Genomic DNA, 14,701 nt, shown 5'->3' on the forward strand with positions numbered 1-14,701 from the left:
TATTTAACATAGTACTGAAAGTCTTAGCCACAGCAATCAGACATGAAGAAAAAATAAAAGGGATCCAAATTGGAAAGGAGGAAGTGAAAATGTCATTATTTTCAGATGACATGATATTGTACATAAAACAACCCTAAAAACACCACGAAAAATCCACTAGATTTAATAAATGCATTTGTCAAAGGAGCAGGATGCAAAATGAACATCAAGATATCAATGGCATTTTGATATACCAATAATGAACTCACAGAAAGAAAAACTAAAAATATAATTTCATTTACCATTGAGGCAAAAAAAATTAAGATACCTCAGAATAAACTAAACCAAAGACCTATTTGCAGAAAACCACTGGACATTGACAAAAGAAATAAAGGAAGATATAAAAAGGTAGAAGTACATATCTTGTTCGTGGATTGGAAGAATTAACATCATTAAACAGTCCATACTACCCAAAGCAATCTATAGATTTAATGCAAACCCCATTAAAAAAACAAACACACACACAAAAAAAAACAATGGCATATTTCACAGAACTAGAACAAATACTTCAAAAGTTTATGTGGAACCACAAAAGGCCCTGAATAGCCTCAGCAATCTTTAAAAAGAAGGACACAGTAGGAGGGATCACAATATTGGATATCAGGTTATACCACAAAGCCATTGTAATCAATACAGTCTGGCACTGGCACAAGAACAGGTATATAGATTAATAGAACAGAACAGAGAAACCGGAAATTGACCCAAGACATTATGTTCAACTAATATTTGACAAAGATGGCAAGAGCATACAATGGAGTGCAGACAACCACTTTGATAAATCATGTTGGAAAAATTGGACAGCTGCATGCAAAAAAATGAAACTAGAGCACCAACTTAAACCATACACAAGAATAAACTCAAAATAAATAAAAGACTTAAATGTGACTGGTCAATCCATAAAAATCCTAGAAGAAAATGTAGGCAACAAAATTTCAGACATCACAGGCAGCAGAATTTTTACTAATACAATTCCTAAGACAAGAGAAACAAAGGATAAAATAATACATGGGACTACATCAAACTTAAAAGCTTCTGCACAGCAAAAGAAACAAGCATCAAGATGGAAAGGTAATCCACTATATGGGAGAGCATAATTGCCAGAAATACATCAAATAAAAGGTTAATTTCCAAAATATATAGAGTACTCATACAGTTCAACAAAAGGAAGACAAAGAACGCAATTGAAAAATGTGCAAAGAACCTAAATAGACACCTCTCCAAATAGGACAAACAAATGCCCAAGAGACAAATAAAAAAAATGCTTAAGTCACTAATCACCAGAGAGGTGTAAATTAAAAAAACTATGAGGTATTACCTCACACCCATCAGAATGACTGCCATCAACAAATCATCAAACAACAAGTGCTGGCGAGGGTGTGGAGAAAAGGGGACTCTAGTACTCTGTTGGTAGGAATGCAGACTGGTGCAGCCACTATGGAAAACAATATGGTGTTTCTTTTAAAAATTAAAAATTGTCCTGCCATTTGACTCAGTGATCTCAATTCTAGGAATATATCCTTAGAACCCTGAAACACCAATCAGAAAGCATATATGCATTCCTATGTTCATAGCAGCACTATTTACAATCACTAAGATCTGGAAACATCTCAAATGTCCATCAGTAGACAAATGAATGAAAAAACTGTGGTACATATGTATAATAGAATGCTATGCAGCTGTAAGAAAGAGCGATCTATCCTTTGAGACAACATGTAGTGACCTGGAGAGCATTATGCTAAGCAAATAAGACAATCAGAGAGAGACAAATACCACATGATCTCACTTATTTGTGGAATATAATGAGCAAAATAAGCTGATGAATAAAATAGACCCCGGGACATAGAAAGAAGTATGGTTCAGGCTTACAAACCTCAGAGGAGGGAGCCAAGGAGGGATGAAATAAACCAAAGAGCTTATATGCATGTATGTGTAACCAATGAATATAGACAACAATGCTGCTGGGGGGTGGGGTAGTGGTGGGATCAGGAAGAGGGTGTCTAGGGGGGAAAAAAGAGAAACATCTGTAACAAAAATAAATTAATAAAAATTGCAAAAAAAAAAAAAAAAAAGAAAGTTAAATCCTCACCCCCCAAAAAAGATTGAGTGAAGGTGATTAGAATATGAAAAATAATGTCTTTATAAAAATAAATGGTGATTTTGGTGATCCTCAATAAAGAATCCACCTATCTGCAAAGCGATAGGTACTAATTGCCCATTTTTCAGTTGGTAAAAATAGAGTTTGAAATAGGAACTTTAATATGAAGAAACCAGATCCTAAGTGATTGATATTTTATTCTTGAACTCAAAAGTATAAAGTAACCTGAAAATAGTGCAAAACTGAATAAAAAGTCAGAATATTTGGTATCTAAGAAAACTCTACTAGAATTAATTGTGAAATACTTTCATGGTATAAGCGGAACTTAAACTGGGCTTCTGTAGCAAAAGTAGAATAACAGAAGGAAAAGAAGTCACTATGCTGCCTGGCAGCACCAATAAACTTCTACTCTCGCAAATGAACAGCTGGTTTGCAACTACTCACAATGCCAGAGCTGCTGGTATTGTTTCCCTGGGTGCCCTCTACACTGAGAACAGAAGATTGTTGGCTGAGGTCTTGGGAAGTAGCCCTGGTTGAATGGAGCCAATAACTATATGTTCAAGTTAAATCTGCAAGAACCTTGCACTAGTAAAATGAAACATGGAAGTGGAATTGAGTAAAAAGATAGGTAAGAGACATAACTGTGACAAGTATTAAGTAGAGGATACTGTCTCTCAGAAGCTGCCTAGCAAGTCTGAACTCCGGTTGCCCTACTCATGAACACACCATTTATTGTCTTTTCTGCCCTCCCTGCTTCACTTCCCCACTCCTTAAACATGGTTTCTGGAATGATCTTAGCCCCACCTCCAACACCCCCAAAATCTCTTTGCACTCCATTGTTTGCCTTAGGGTCTTGTTTTGGGAGAATCGAGACTAATATAGAATCTTTATAGAATGGGATGAGAAAAGTAAGTAATTCATGTGTGACTAGCAGCATTTTAGATAAGGGTTTTTATACTACATCAATACAATTCTTAGGCTGACATAGAAGAAATAAAAATAACTCAAGCATGCAAGTATAGGGTCATCAGTTCAACTCAATTCTATGAATGTTCACATGGTGTCTGCTACATGCATTACAGAAGGCACTTGGGGTATCAAATGGAACCAAACTGCCTCATAAAGTACCTGGTCTCCTTACCCTAAAATCATCAATAGAGAATACTAAACAGACCAAAATAGAAAGTTAGATTCCTCAAAGGTGATCAAATAATTTTGCTTATCACAAGACTCTTAGATGTCAAGTTGAATGTTTGCAAGATCCTGCCAAAGAATGAACCAACCTCTTCAATGTAATTTATGTGGAAGCTGATATTATCAAATTTGGAGAAATTCCCCAGAACCAAGTAGAGAAAGGATTTTCCTCTGGTGATGGATAGCAAATTACCTCACTATATATGGCATTATAATTATACCAGGCAATTGTCAAATGGGTTACCATCTGTCAACAGGAGCAATAGTATTGATCTGCTACCCGACCATAATGCTGCCTGGTTCTTCAGCTCAAAGCCCAGGGCTCTTTAGGGCTTTTCTTTATAAAGCTAAAACTCTTGAAAGTCCTTGGAACTCAACTCAATTATCTACTGATAAATGCTATAGAACTCTCTCCCTCCCCTCAGTCATACCTGCCTCTTGCCAACCAAATTTAGGAGATTTTTTTGGTAATTTATAAGTATCCAAACCTGCTTCCGTTGAAAGCTTTAAATTTTGGAAGTTCATCAAAATACAGGGGACAATGCCCAAGTGTCTTTTTGGATCAAAGCAGGTGGATGTGACTAAGAGCCTAGGAAAGGCAGGAGAGCAGCAATAGTCAGAATACCAATTAATATCTCATTAGCTGCATCTTGAGCTTGCTCTGCAAAATTATCCAATATGCAATTTCCCAGAAGCTGAAATCACACAATATAATCTGTGGAGCAAGCTCAATTTTGTAGTTTAATTATTTCCCATTCTGCTATAAAATCACCGTACAAGTACATTACAACAAATTTATATGAAAGAAATACTGAGAGTGCTAAATAGACCATTTGCAATAAAAGTAAAATATCTTAATTTAAATAAGAAGGCATTAAGTTTTTAATTAGATGTTAAAATAAGTGGGAATAACAAGATAATTTCTCCCTTTATAGGACTGGCTTATGTACCACAGTGACAGCCCCAAAACAATGTTCTACAACAGGAAACTCCCCCCACCATAACACCCAGCCTATTGCATGAGGCAGAATTGGGCCCATCATCATGTAATTGCCAAAAATGATGCCAGGAAAATTACATTGGAATAGAATAAAAACTAATAAAATTGTATGCCAAATCTCTAATCAGAGCAGTAACACAGTTCTCTGAGGTTCATTGAACACAATTTCATTTTTAAAAAAATAAAAAATTGCAGTGAATTTCAAGTACAGATACATAGAAAAATACAACCTCTTTCTTAAAGCTAATTTTCTCTCTCTGATCTAGTTCTGGGTATGAGTAACTGCCTATGACTTTGATTTGGATGGTGGCTGAAAGGACTTTTCAGGTAAAATATCCACTGTGCATTCTGCTTTGGTGTCTAAATTCTAACCTCGTTGCTTCATTCTTTTAGTTCTTATAAAGTATTTTTATTAGTTTTTAAAAAATTAAAAAGAGAACCTCTTTTATCATTGAAAAAGATAGACAGCAGCTGCTATCTATGGGAATAGTATATTGAAAAAAAATATTGTATAGCGGTGATGATACCAAGAATGAAGCATGTGAAACACTCTTTCACCGAGATCCTATTATATAAATGACTGTTACTCTCAGAGAGGAGTTATGATTGAACAGCTCAATACTTCCTTCATTATTCTAACGCAGTGATGTTATTTTCCGAGAAAATTAGATTATCGGTGTAGTAGACGACCTTGGAAACAATGTTGTCTAACGACCTCGTTATACACATGAAGAAACTGAATCTCTGAGGGGCTGACTTGTCAAAAGTTGAGCATCTAGTTGTTGGCAAACTAGAGCCAGAACTCTGACCCGATATCAGAATCTAAAGCAAGTCAGATGTCTCCACCAGAGTGCTCAGAAGTAGGAGGGGAGGTTGAGCATATGGAACAACGAGAGAGCACCACTATCTTGATTCCAAATTGTTAAATAAATCCTTCCAAAAAAGTTTTTTCTAATACATCTGAAATTGGAATGCATAGATGCTGTGCCTTCTTATAACCCCCTGTACTTCCTATCATGGTACACATGATAAAAAGCTTCACTAGTGTGTTTCATTGTCTATTGCTCTCATCAAAACCTGTTACCCTTCACAGAAGGGACAATATTTTCATTTAAATAAAATTTTAATACTATATAATGAAGTTCAAAGAACGGCACATAGTAAACACTCAGTATATAAATAAATGGATGAAGAAAACAATGTTAGCAGAAATTTTCTTAACAGTAACATTAGCTTAAATGAAATAGCAATGTAGAATTGGTTAAAGAAAGCCTGGCCAAAACCAAAGAGAGAGTATTATTCATATATTAAAATGAAAATGTTAAAAAATATTTAATGACATAGAAATTAGTTGGTCAAGTGTCAAAGTAAAAACCAGTTTACCAGGCAAGAATGATTTAACTTGTGTTAGTAAATACATGGCTACAAAGAAAGTATCAAATTTAATCTGTTATTTTGGGGTTCTGGTTTTACTTTTTGTCATTGTTCTATATTTCAGGTACTTTGAAAATAGCCAACAAATGGTACAGTAAAAATTTGATATTTCTCTAAAATAACAAGTCCTATTAATTATTATTTTTACATGTGTTATTTAATAATGGGGGAAAAATGTCTTCCGCTAAGATAGCCTATATTTGGCATATCTGTATAATGTCTTAAAACAGTAGTAATTTAAACAATTTAGCTTATAGAAAATGATCTTATACTCTGGATTGTAGTTTTCAATTTAAAAATAATGGGCTAAAAGCTAGTGGTTTTGGAAGAAATTCATTCCCTTGAGCAAGCGGTGGTTATGCCCTTTCTCCTGGATTCACAAATCTTTGAAAGTCACTTGACACATCTGAGCCACCATCTCCTCTATGTGAAAAATCCTTGCTGCACAGTTTATTGGGTGGTTAATGAGATAGTGATTTAACAGTGCCTTGCATAATGCAATGACAGCCACCTCTTATTATTGTCAGGCTATCAATATTTAAACTGAGAAAGTCAGACCAAATTGGAACCTAATAGATGTTAAAGGAAGAATTTGTAGCCAAAAAAAAAAAAAAAAGCACTTGGAGTTATGAAGAGAAAGTAGAGATAAAGAACATAGTAATATTTATGAATATACTGATACATCAAGAATAGACAATAAACCAGAAACTGGAATGTGACACAGAAGGTAATTATTAATCTCTTAATTTTTATCAAAACTCAATGGACTGAGATTCCTGTTTTTAAAAAGTAGAAACAATATAATGATGGAGAATAATGATGGTAATCAAGGAAATCTGAAAACAAATTTTATCACCACCATTTTTTAGCAACTTAATTTCTGGAAAATCACTTTATTTCTGAATACTCAGTAAAGAAGTGGAAATAATGAGAATTTTATGAAATTAAAGGCATTTAAAAAATGGAAATTGGTATAAAGAAAGCAGACACTAATATTGCTTTTAATTCCTTCCTTCTTTGGGGAAGATCTATCAGAAATAGAGAAAAGCAAAACTAAAATTTAACTTGCTTGTATGTCTCAAAAAGGCAGTTTAGAGTGAAATAAGAATGAAAACAAAAGGGGAGGGAAATCAAGGAAATAATATTGTGGGGATGTTATAATGCCTTAGATGGCAAATAGAACACACCGTGATTTTCTTTCTGTAGAACATGAACTTGACCTGACCGCAGGGTACGTCTGTGATGGCGACTGCCATCTGTGGGGAACTCATGCTGCTTACTGCCTAGCATCCGATGCATAGTTAATAAATTCAATAATTGACCTAATAAAAATAGCTTTCCACAATGTTGGAATAGTTGAAATATGAGTGCAAATTTATTATGGGAGCTACTTAAATTAGCATCATCCAAACTGGGCATCTCTATTATCTAAACTGAAGAAATAAAGATACAAATATTAATATAATTTATCTTAATTTTTTCTTTATTTATGGACTTAGAAAAAATGTGCATGTCAAATACACATGACTTGCATATATATAAAGATGCACAAATAAATTTAATCATGATTTTATAAGTAATTGTCTAAGAACAGTAGCAAATGGGAAATATGCATATATATTGGAATTATTCCTGAAGTAGTGTGTAAGAAAACAAAGATGCTATAGAATTGATTGTTCACTCACTCATTTATTCATTTTAGGGATACAAACATCTTTTTTTTTTTTTATCCTCACCTGAGGACATTTTTCTATTTTTTGTTCAGGTAGAGTGGGAGGGGGAGAGAGGAAGAGAGAGAGAAACATCCACGTGAAAGGGACACATCGAGTGGCTGCCACCCGCACAACCAGGGCCAGGGACAAACTGCAACCGAGGTACGTGCCCTTAGCGGGAACCGAACCCGGGTCTCTCGGGACCACAGGCCGACGCTCTAACGGCTGAGCCAAACCGGCCAGGGCGGATACAAACATCTTAAAGCCCTGGAGAATCTTACTGGCCCTTACCTCATACAAAGATTTTATCTTAGCTAATACTTTGGACTTCATTGTGCATGACACCTTTTATTTTGTAGATTTGTACCTCATGCCACTTATGTATCAAAGTCTTTTTATAAAATGATTTTTTTTTTCTGGAAGACACAAATGTTAAAATTGTATTTCCTACATAATATTAGGGTTGGAGGAATCATTTCTAAAAAAATTGCAACCTTAAAATTACTGCTATTTCTGCTTATCTAATCACTATTCAAAAGAGTAATAGAAAAGGGAACTGTTATTGTGCAAACTGCTAATTAGACCATAACAGTGTATTTTAAATAGTTGAGTCACTTTGGGTATTCTGCCATAAATATTTGCATTTGTTGTTTCTCAGTACAACATTGGAAAATTTTTGTTTTGATCTTCCTGAACAAAATATTCATTTTCTATATAAAGACACATTTAAAAAATAATTGTAAAATTAAATTTTAATATAATTGTAAAATATTAAAATCACAAGGGATGAACATTATGAATGCTGTTAACACTTTATGAGATGATATGAATTCGTATAACTGTGACAACATAAAATTAAGTGCAAAAAATACCAAAACCTCAATAAAATTTGAAGCATATGTGTTATTATGTAATTGAAATAAAGACTTTTTTATTTTGGAAAAAAAAAAAAAGAGAAGAAATAAGTGCTGGCAAAAATGTGGAGAAAAAGGAACCCTTGTGCATTGTTGGCAGGAATGTAAATTGGTATCGTCACTATGGAGAACAATGTGGAGATTCCTCAAAAACTTAAAAGTAAAACTACCTTATGATCCAGCAATTTCATTTTTGAATATTTATTCAAAGAAAACAAAACCACTAACTGAAGGTATATGCAGTTCCATGTTTACTGTATTTACAATAGCCAATATACACAAGCAACTAAGTGCACATTGATGGATGCTTAGATAAAGAAAACAAGGATTATGTATTTACTTATAATGAAATATTATTCAGCCAGAAAATCAAAATAATTTTGACATTTGGAAAAACATGGTTGGAACTCAAGGGTATTATGCTAATCAAAATAAATCTGACAGAGAAAGACAAATATTCTACCATCTCACTGGTATGTGAAATCTTAAAAAATAAAACTAAACCCAGCTCACAGATACAGAGAGCATATTGGTGATTGCCACAGTGGGGATGGGGAAGTGGGAGAAATGAGCAAAAAGGTTGGAAGGTACAAACTTCAAATTATAAATTAAATAAGTCATGGGGATGTAATGGTGACTATAGTCTTTAATACTGTCCTGCATATTTGAAAGTTGCTAAAGGAGTAAACCTTAAAACTTACCACAAAAAAAAAAGTATAACTAGGTAAGGTGATAAATGTTATCTAGACTAATTTTGGAGATTATTTTACAATGTATATAAATATAAATCATCATTTTCTACACCTGAAACTAGCATTATGTCATTGATGCCTCAGTAAGTTAAGTGGCTTGTATACTTTAAAAACAAAACTTAAAAAATTATTTTGAAGTCTGCCATGAAAATTGCAATTAATATAATTTGTTTTGCTAAATGTTAAGATTTTAGCAAGTAGAGAGTACCTTTAAAAAATACATGAAACTTTACAGATGAAGAAAAAATTTCGTGAATCAACAAATTTCCTTCATGTTTGGTCTTCGCTTTTTTTCAGTAAGAAATATGTTCAGGGTCAGAAATGTGCCCTAAAACCCATTTCTGTTAGACAAATGTGGATATTTATTTAAATAGAGTGGACCTGTTCTACGAAATCTGTACTCCAGTCTGACCCAGGACATATGAGTCAGGACAGGGATGGATTTGCGACTGAAAGGCTGACCCTTAGATGGCAAATTCAGATCACTCACCAAGGGGTACTGACCTAGCAACACCAAGCACATTTGTGTTTCTTTAGAAATTGCTCTTGACTTCAGATCACGAACAAAAGAACAGGAAAGTACACGTTGTGCTATTGCCTAAATCTCACCAGAGAAACAAATTCAAGCTTGCCTGTGTATGCATGGGCGCATCAGAAGAGAGACAGGGAGAGAGAGTGCACAATGGTTCTCAAGGTTATCAAATTTGTGCTCTCAGAATATTTTTGTTTTGCAAATCCAACCCCTCCCCAAAACATCTGTTTATGTGGGTTATACTTATGCCGTATTTAAAACTTAGACTAAGAAATTCTTTTATTTATTCAAAAATAACAGTATCAAATCCATTACTATTTAACATTAATAAGCTGAAGGCATCCTATTTTTAAAATTAAAGCTATAGTAATCAAAACAGCATAGTACAGGCACAAAAACAGACACATAGACCAATGGAACAGAATTGAGAGCCGAGAAATAAACCCATGCTTATCCATCATCTAATATTCGACAACAAAGTCAAGAATACTCACTGGGGAAAATGCAGTCTCTTCCATAAATGATACTGGGCATATGCAAAAGTAAATAAATGAAACTGGACCTCTATATACCATAAAAAAATTTATTTGAAATGGATTAAAGGTTTAAATGTAAGACCAGAAGTCATACAATTCCTAGAAGAAAATGGAAAAAAGTTCTTTAAAATTGGTGTTGGCGCCCAGCTGGTGTGGCTCAGTGGTTGAACGCTGACCCATGTTCCAAGAGGTTACTGATTTGATTCCCAGTCAGGGCACATGCCCAGGTTGTGGGCCCAATCCCCATCGGGGGGCATGCAGGAGGCAGCCAAATCGATGTTCTGTCTCATCAAGGTTTCTTTCTCTTTCCCTGCTCCCTTTCTCTCTCTCTAAAAATCAATAAAGAAAAAAAAATTAAGTAAAAATAAAAAGTTAAGATGTGAAAACTGGCTTAATGATAGGCTCCCAAGAGGAAAAAAGAAAAAAAAGAAAAAGAAACTGGTGTTGGTGATGATTTTTTGATATGACACATAAATCATAAGTAACAGAAGCAAAAATCAACCAAAATCAACTATGTCAACCAAAAAGCTTCTGTACAACAAAAACAACAACAAATCAATAAAATAACAGGCCACCTATGGAATGGGAGAAAATATTTGCAAACCATATATTTAATAAGGAGTTTATATCCAAAATATATATGGAACCCACATAACTTAATAACAAACAAACAAAAAATTGATTTAAAAATTGGCAAAGTACCTGAATAGATGTTTGTTTTTTTAAAAAAAAATACTCAAATGCTCAGCAGACATATAAAAAAAGGTGCTCAACATTATTAATAGTTAGTTAAATGAAATCAAAATCACAATGAGATATCACCTCCCACATATTAGAATGGCTGTTATTAAAATGACAAGAGAATCAAGTGTTGGTGAAGATGTGGAGAAAAGGGAACCCTTATGCACTATTGGTGGGAATGTAAATTGGTACAAGCACTGCAAAAAACAAAAAATGGTATGGAGAATCCTTATAAAAATTCAAAATAGAACTACCATATGATCGAGTAATATACTTCTGAGTATACATTTGAAGGAAATGAAATTACTATCTAGAAAACATATCCACACCCCATATTCATTGCATCATTACTTCAAGGCAAGAAAACAATTTAAATGTTTATCAGCAAATGAACAGATAAAGGAAATATATATAATGGTACACTATTTAGCCATAAAAATAAGAAAATCCTGCCATTAGTGATCATATGAATGGACCTTGTGGGCATTATATTATGTGTAATAAGTCAGAGAAAAACAAATACCATCTATCTCACTTACATAAAGGATTGAACAAAAATTGAACTCATAGAAACAGAGACCAGATTGGTAGCTACCAGAGGCAGGTGTGGAGAATAGAGAAAATAGATAATATTTCTATTAATATTTTCTAATACATTAAAATAGATAATAATAATAGATAATAGGGGTCAAAGGTACAAAAACTTTCAATTACAAATTCCTGTGATGTAATGTCCAATGTGTTGACTATAGTTAATAATACCATATATTTGAAAGTTCCTAAGAGTAGATCTTAAAAGTTCTCATATCAGCCCAGCTGGTGTTGCTCAGTGGCTGAATGTTGGCCCATGCTCTAAGAGGTGGCTGGTTTGATTCCTGGTCAGGGCACATGCCCAGGTTGTAGGCCTGATCCCCAGTGGGGAGCATGCAGAAAGCGGCTAATTGATGTTCTCTCTCATTGATGTTTCTATCTCTCTCTCCCTCTCCTTTTCTCTCTCTCTGAAAATCAATAAAGAAAAAAATAATTTTTTTGAATTTCTCATAACAAAAAATTTGTAAATATCTGAAGTGATGAATGTGTTAACTAAAGTTATTATGATCATCATTTTATAATATGTACATATATCAAATCATATGTGTACACCTTAACATATAGAATGTTATATATACATTATATCTCAATAATACTGAAGAAATAAAAGTAAATTGCTCTGATCAGCTCAGTGATTCTGGAACTTTTTATGAAATTTTATTAGAGTTTGTCACAATTACCACTTTATCTCTGATATGTATTTGTTACTTTATTACAATCAACTAAAATACATGTTTTAATAAAAAAAAGATGAGAGAGTAGAATGGTCTTAAAGCTTTGGAAATATCTTTGAACTCTGACTTAGTAGGAGACAGCTTGATAACCATATTTGCTTCTGCATTCAAAACTTTGCTATAACAGCTTTGGTTGAAGTATATTAAGAAAATCTGTCTTAAAAGATTTAAAGGTGGAAAAGAAAAAAAAATTTTGATAGCTTTTTCAGGTAATTGTGAATAACAATTTTTGATAGCACACCAAAAGTTGACAGATTATAATTGTTAAAAAGTTGCTTGCAATGTGGAATCTGCAGTCATGCTCAGGAAAATTTATATTTTGTTACATTCAAATCTACTGATCTCTCCTTGACTGGCATGGCCCAGTGGTTAGAACATTGGTCCATGCACTGAAGGGTCACAGGTTTGATTCTGGTGAAGGGAACATACCTGGGTTGCAGGTTCGATCCCTGGTGCTGGTTGGACATGTGTGGGAGGCAACCAATTGATGTCTCTCTCACATGGATGTTTCTCTCTGTCTCTCTCTCCCTCCCTCCCTTCCTCCACTCTATCTGAAAATCAATGAAAAAAATATCCTTGAGTAAAAATTAACCAAAAAAATTGATAAGAATTTAAAAAATAAAATAAAATTGCTACTACTTCATCAAGGACATTCCTAAGTGAAGGTGGCTTTTCTTTTTAATGGGATGTGTGTGACAGTAAAAGACCCAGCAGCTACTAGAACACCTTGTTTCAACCACCCTGATTTTTGCTGAGGCTCCTCAGTATCTCACACCCTTGGCTTTTGCTGTATCAGGGAAAAGGGAAATTATATTTTAGTATTATTGCAAAAATTGGTTTTACTTTATAGACCTTCTGAAAAGGTCTTGGAGGCTTCGAGGGTCCATTGTTCTTTACCGCTCTGCTGCTCCACAGGCTCATAACAGCATCATTTGCAAAGACTAACTATTCTGACTCCACTCCAAACTCATTAACTCGGCCCCTGGAGTGGGCTCTGGCACAAGGATGTTTTAAAGCAGGTAGTTCTAGCAGAGCCCATGTGGCTCAGTGGTTGAGCATCAACCCGTGCACCAAGAGGTTGCCACTTCAATCCCTGATCAAGGCATATGCCTCTCTCAAATCATTAAAGAAAAATTTTTTAAAAAATAAAATAGAGAATTCCAAAATGGCAGCAGAATTAATTTAAGCTACACAGACCATCTCCCAGGATTAAACTGAAATTAAAACTAAAATAAAGACAAATTTTCAGGAAAAAGCAAAAGAAAAGCAGCTGGAGAGGACCCATATAACCACAAACAGTAAAAAGAACACTGAATTGAGCCTGATAGGTCTGCAGAGGCATGAGAAGGCAGGCTGGGAGCCCACAGACAACAGCTGTTTTAGCTGTGAGCAGCTCCCTCCAGGTTAAAATCCCAAGCCAGCTCCACAGCCCAGAGGGCTGGGACAGAGCACTAAATTAGCTACAGCCACTCACCTTGGGCTCCAGCAGAGGGAGGGAGGACTAGACTAGAACTGTGTGTACACTCAGGAACTTGGAGAGCTTGGAAGGCACAGGAAGTTTAGTGCTGAATCACTCCCTCATAAGACAATGGCCAACTTGCCCCTACCCAAAACCCCAGAAAGAAGCAAAAGCCCCTCCCACAGGAATTTAACCCCACCCAACTGGGCCAGAGAAATAAAAATTGAGGCTTAACAGCCAGCATCTGCCCCACCCTCAGGAAATCCTCTTGTGCTGAACACCTGGAGTAGTTTTTCATTCAGCTGAGGGCTATAACCCAAGGCTCATCAAGTAACTGAGACTAATAGCCTCCAGGCAAAAACCTAGAAAATAACAGAAACTTTCCTGGGCTTGCAAATCTATCCAGGAAAGAAAGACTTGATAGTGGTGTTTAATGTGCCCCCACACTCATCCAAACTCAGTAGAGGGAGCCACAAACAGCAGAACACTAACACCCACAGGGAAAATTTGGCAGCCTCAAAACCCACTGAGATAGCCAAAATGGTGAAACAAAAAAATAAATCCCAAATGAAAGAACAAGACAACTCTACTGAAGATGAGATAAATGAAATGATGTTAAACAAGTATTCAGAGGTGAAGATTAGAGCCATGATCCTGAGGAAGCTCAATAGCATGAGTAAGGAGTCAACACCATGAGTAAATATATAGAAACATTAAAAATCAACCAATTGGAAGTGAAAAACTCTCAAGAAGAAATGAAGAATGACATAGCAGAAATAAAGAACACATTGGAAGTAACAACCAGCAGAGTAGAGGAAGATGAGGAACAGATCAGTGAATTAAAGGACAGGGTAGAAAATATCACCCAATTAGAAAATCAAAAGGAAAACACAATTAAAAAACAGGAAGACAGCTTCAGAGAACTGTGGAACAATGGGAAATGTAATAACATTTGCATTATAGGAGTT

This window comes from Molossus molossus, unplaced genomic scaffold (genome assembly GCF_014108415.1).
Source record: "Molossus molossus isolate mMolMol1 unplaced genomic scaffold, mMolMol1.p scaffold_m16_p_5, whole genome shotgun sequence".
NCBI classification, from domain to species: domain Eukaryota; kingdom Metazoa; phylum Chordata; class Mammalia; order Chiroptera; family Molossidae; genus Molossus; species Molossus molossus.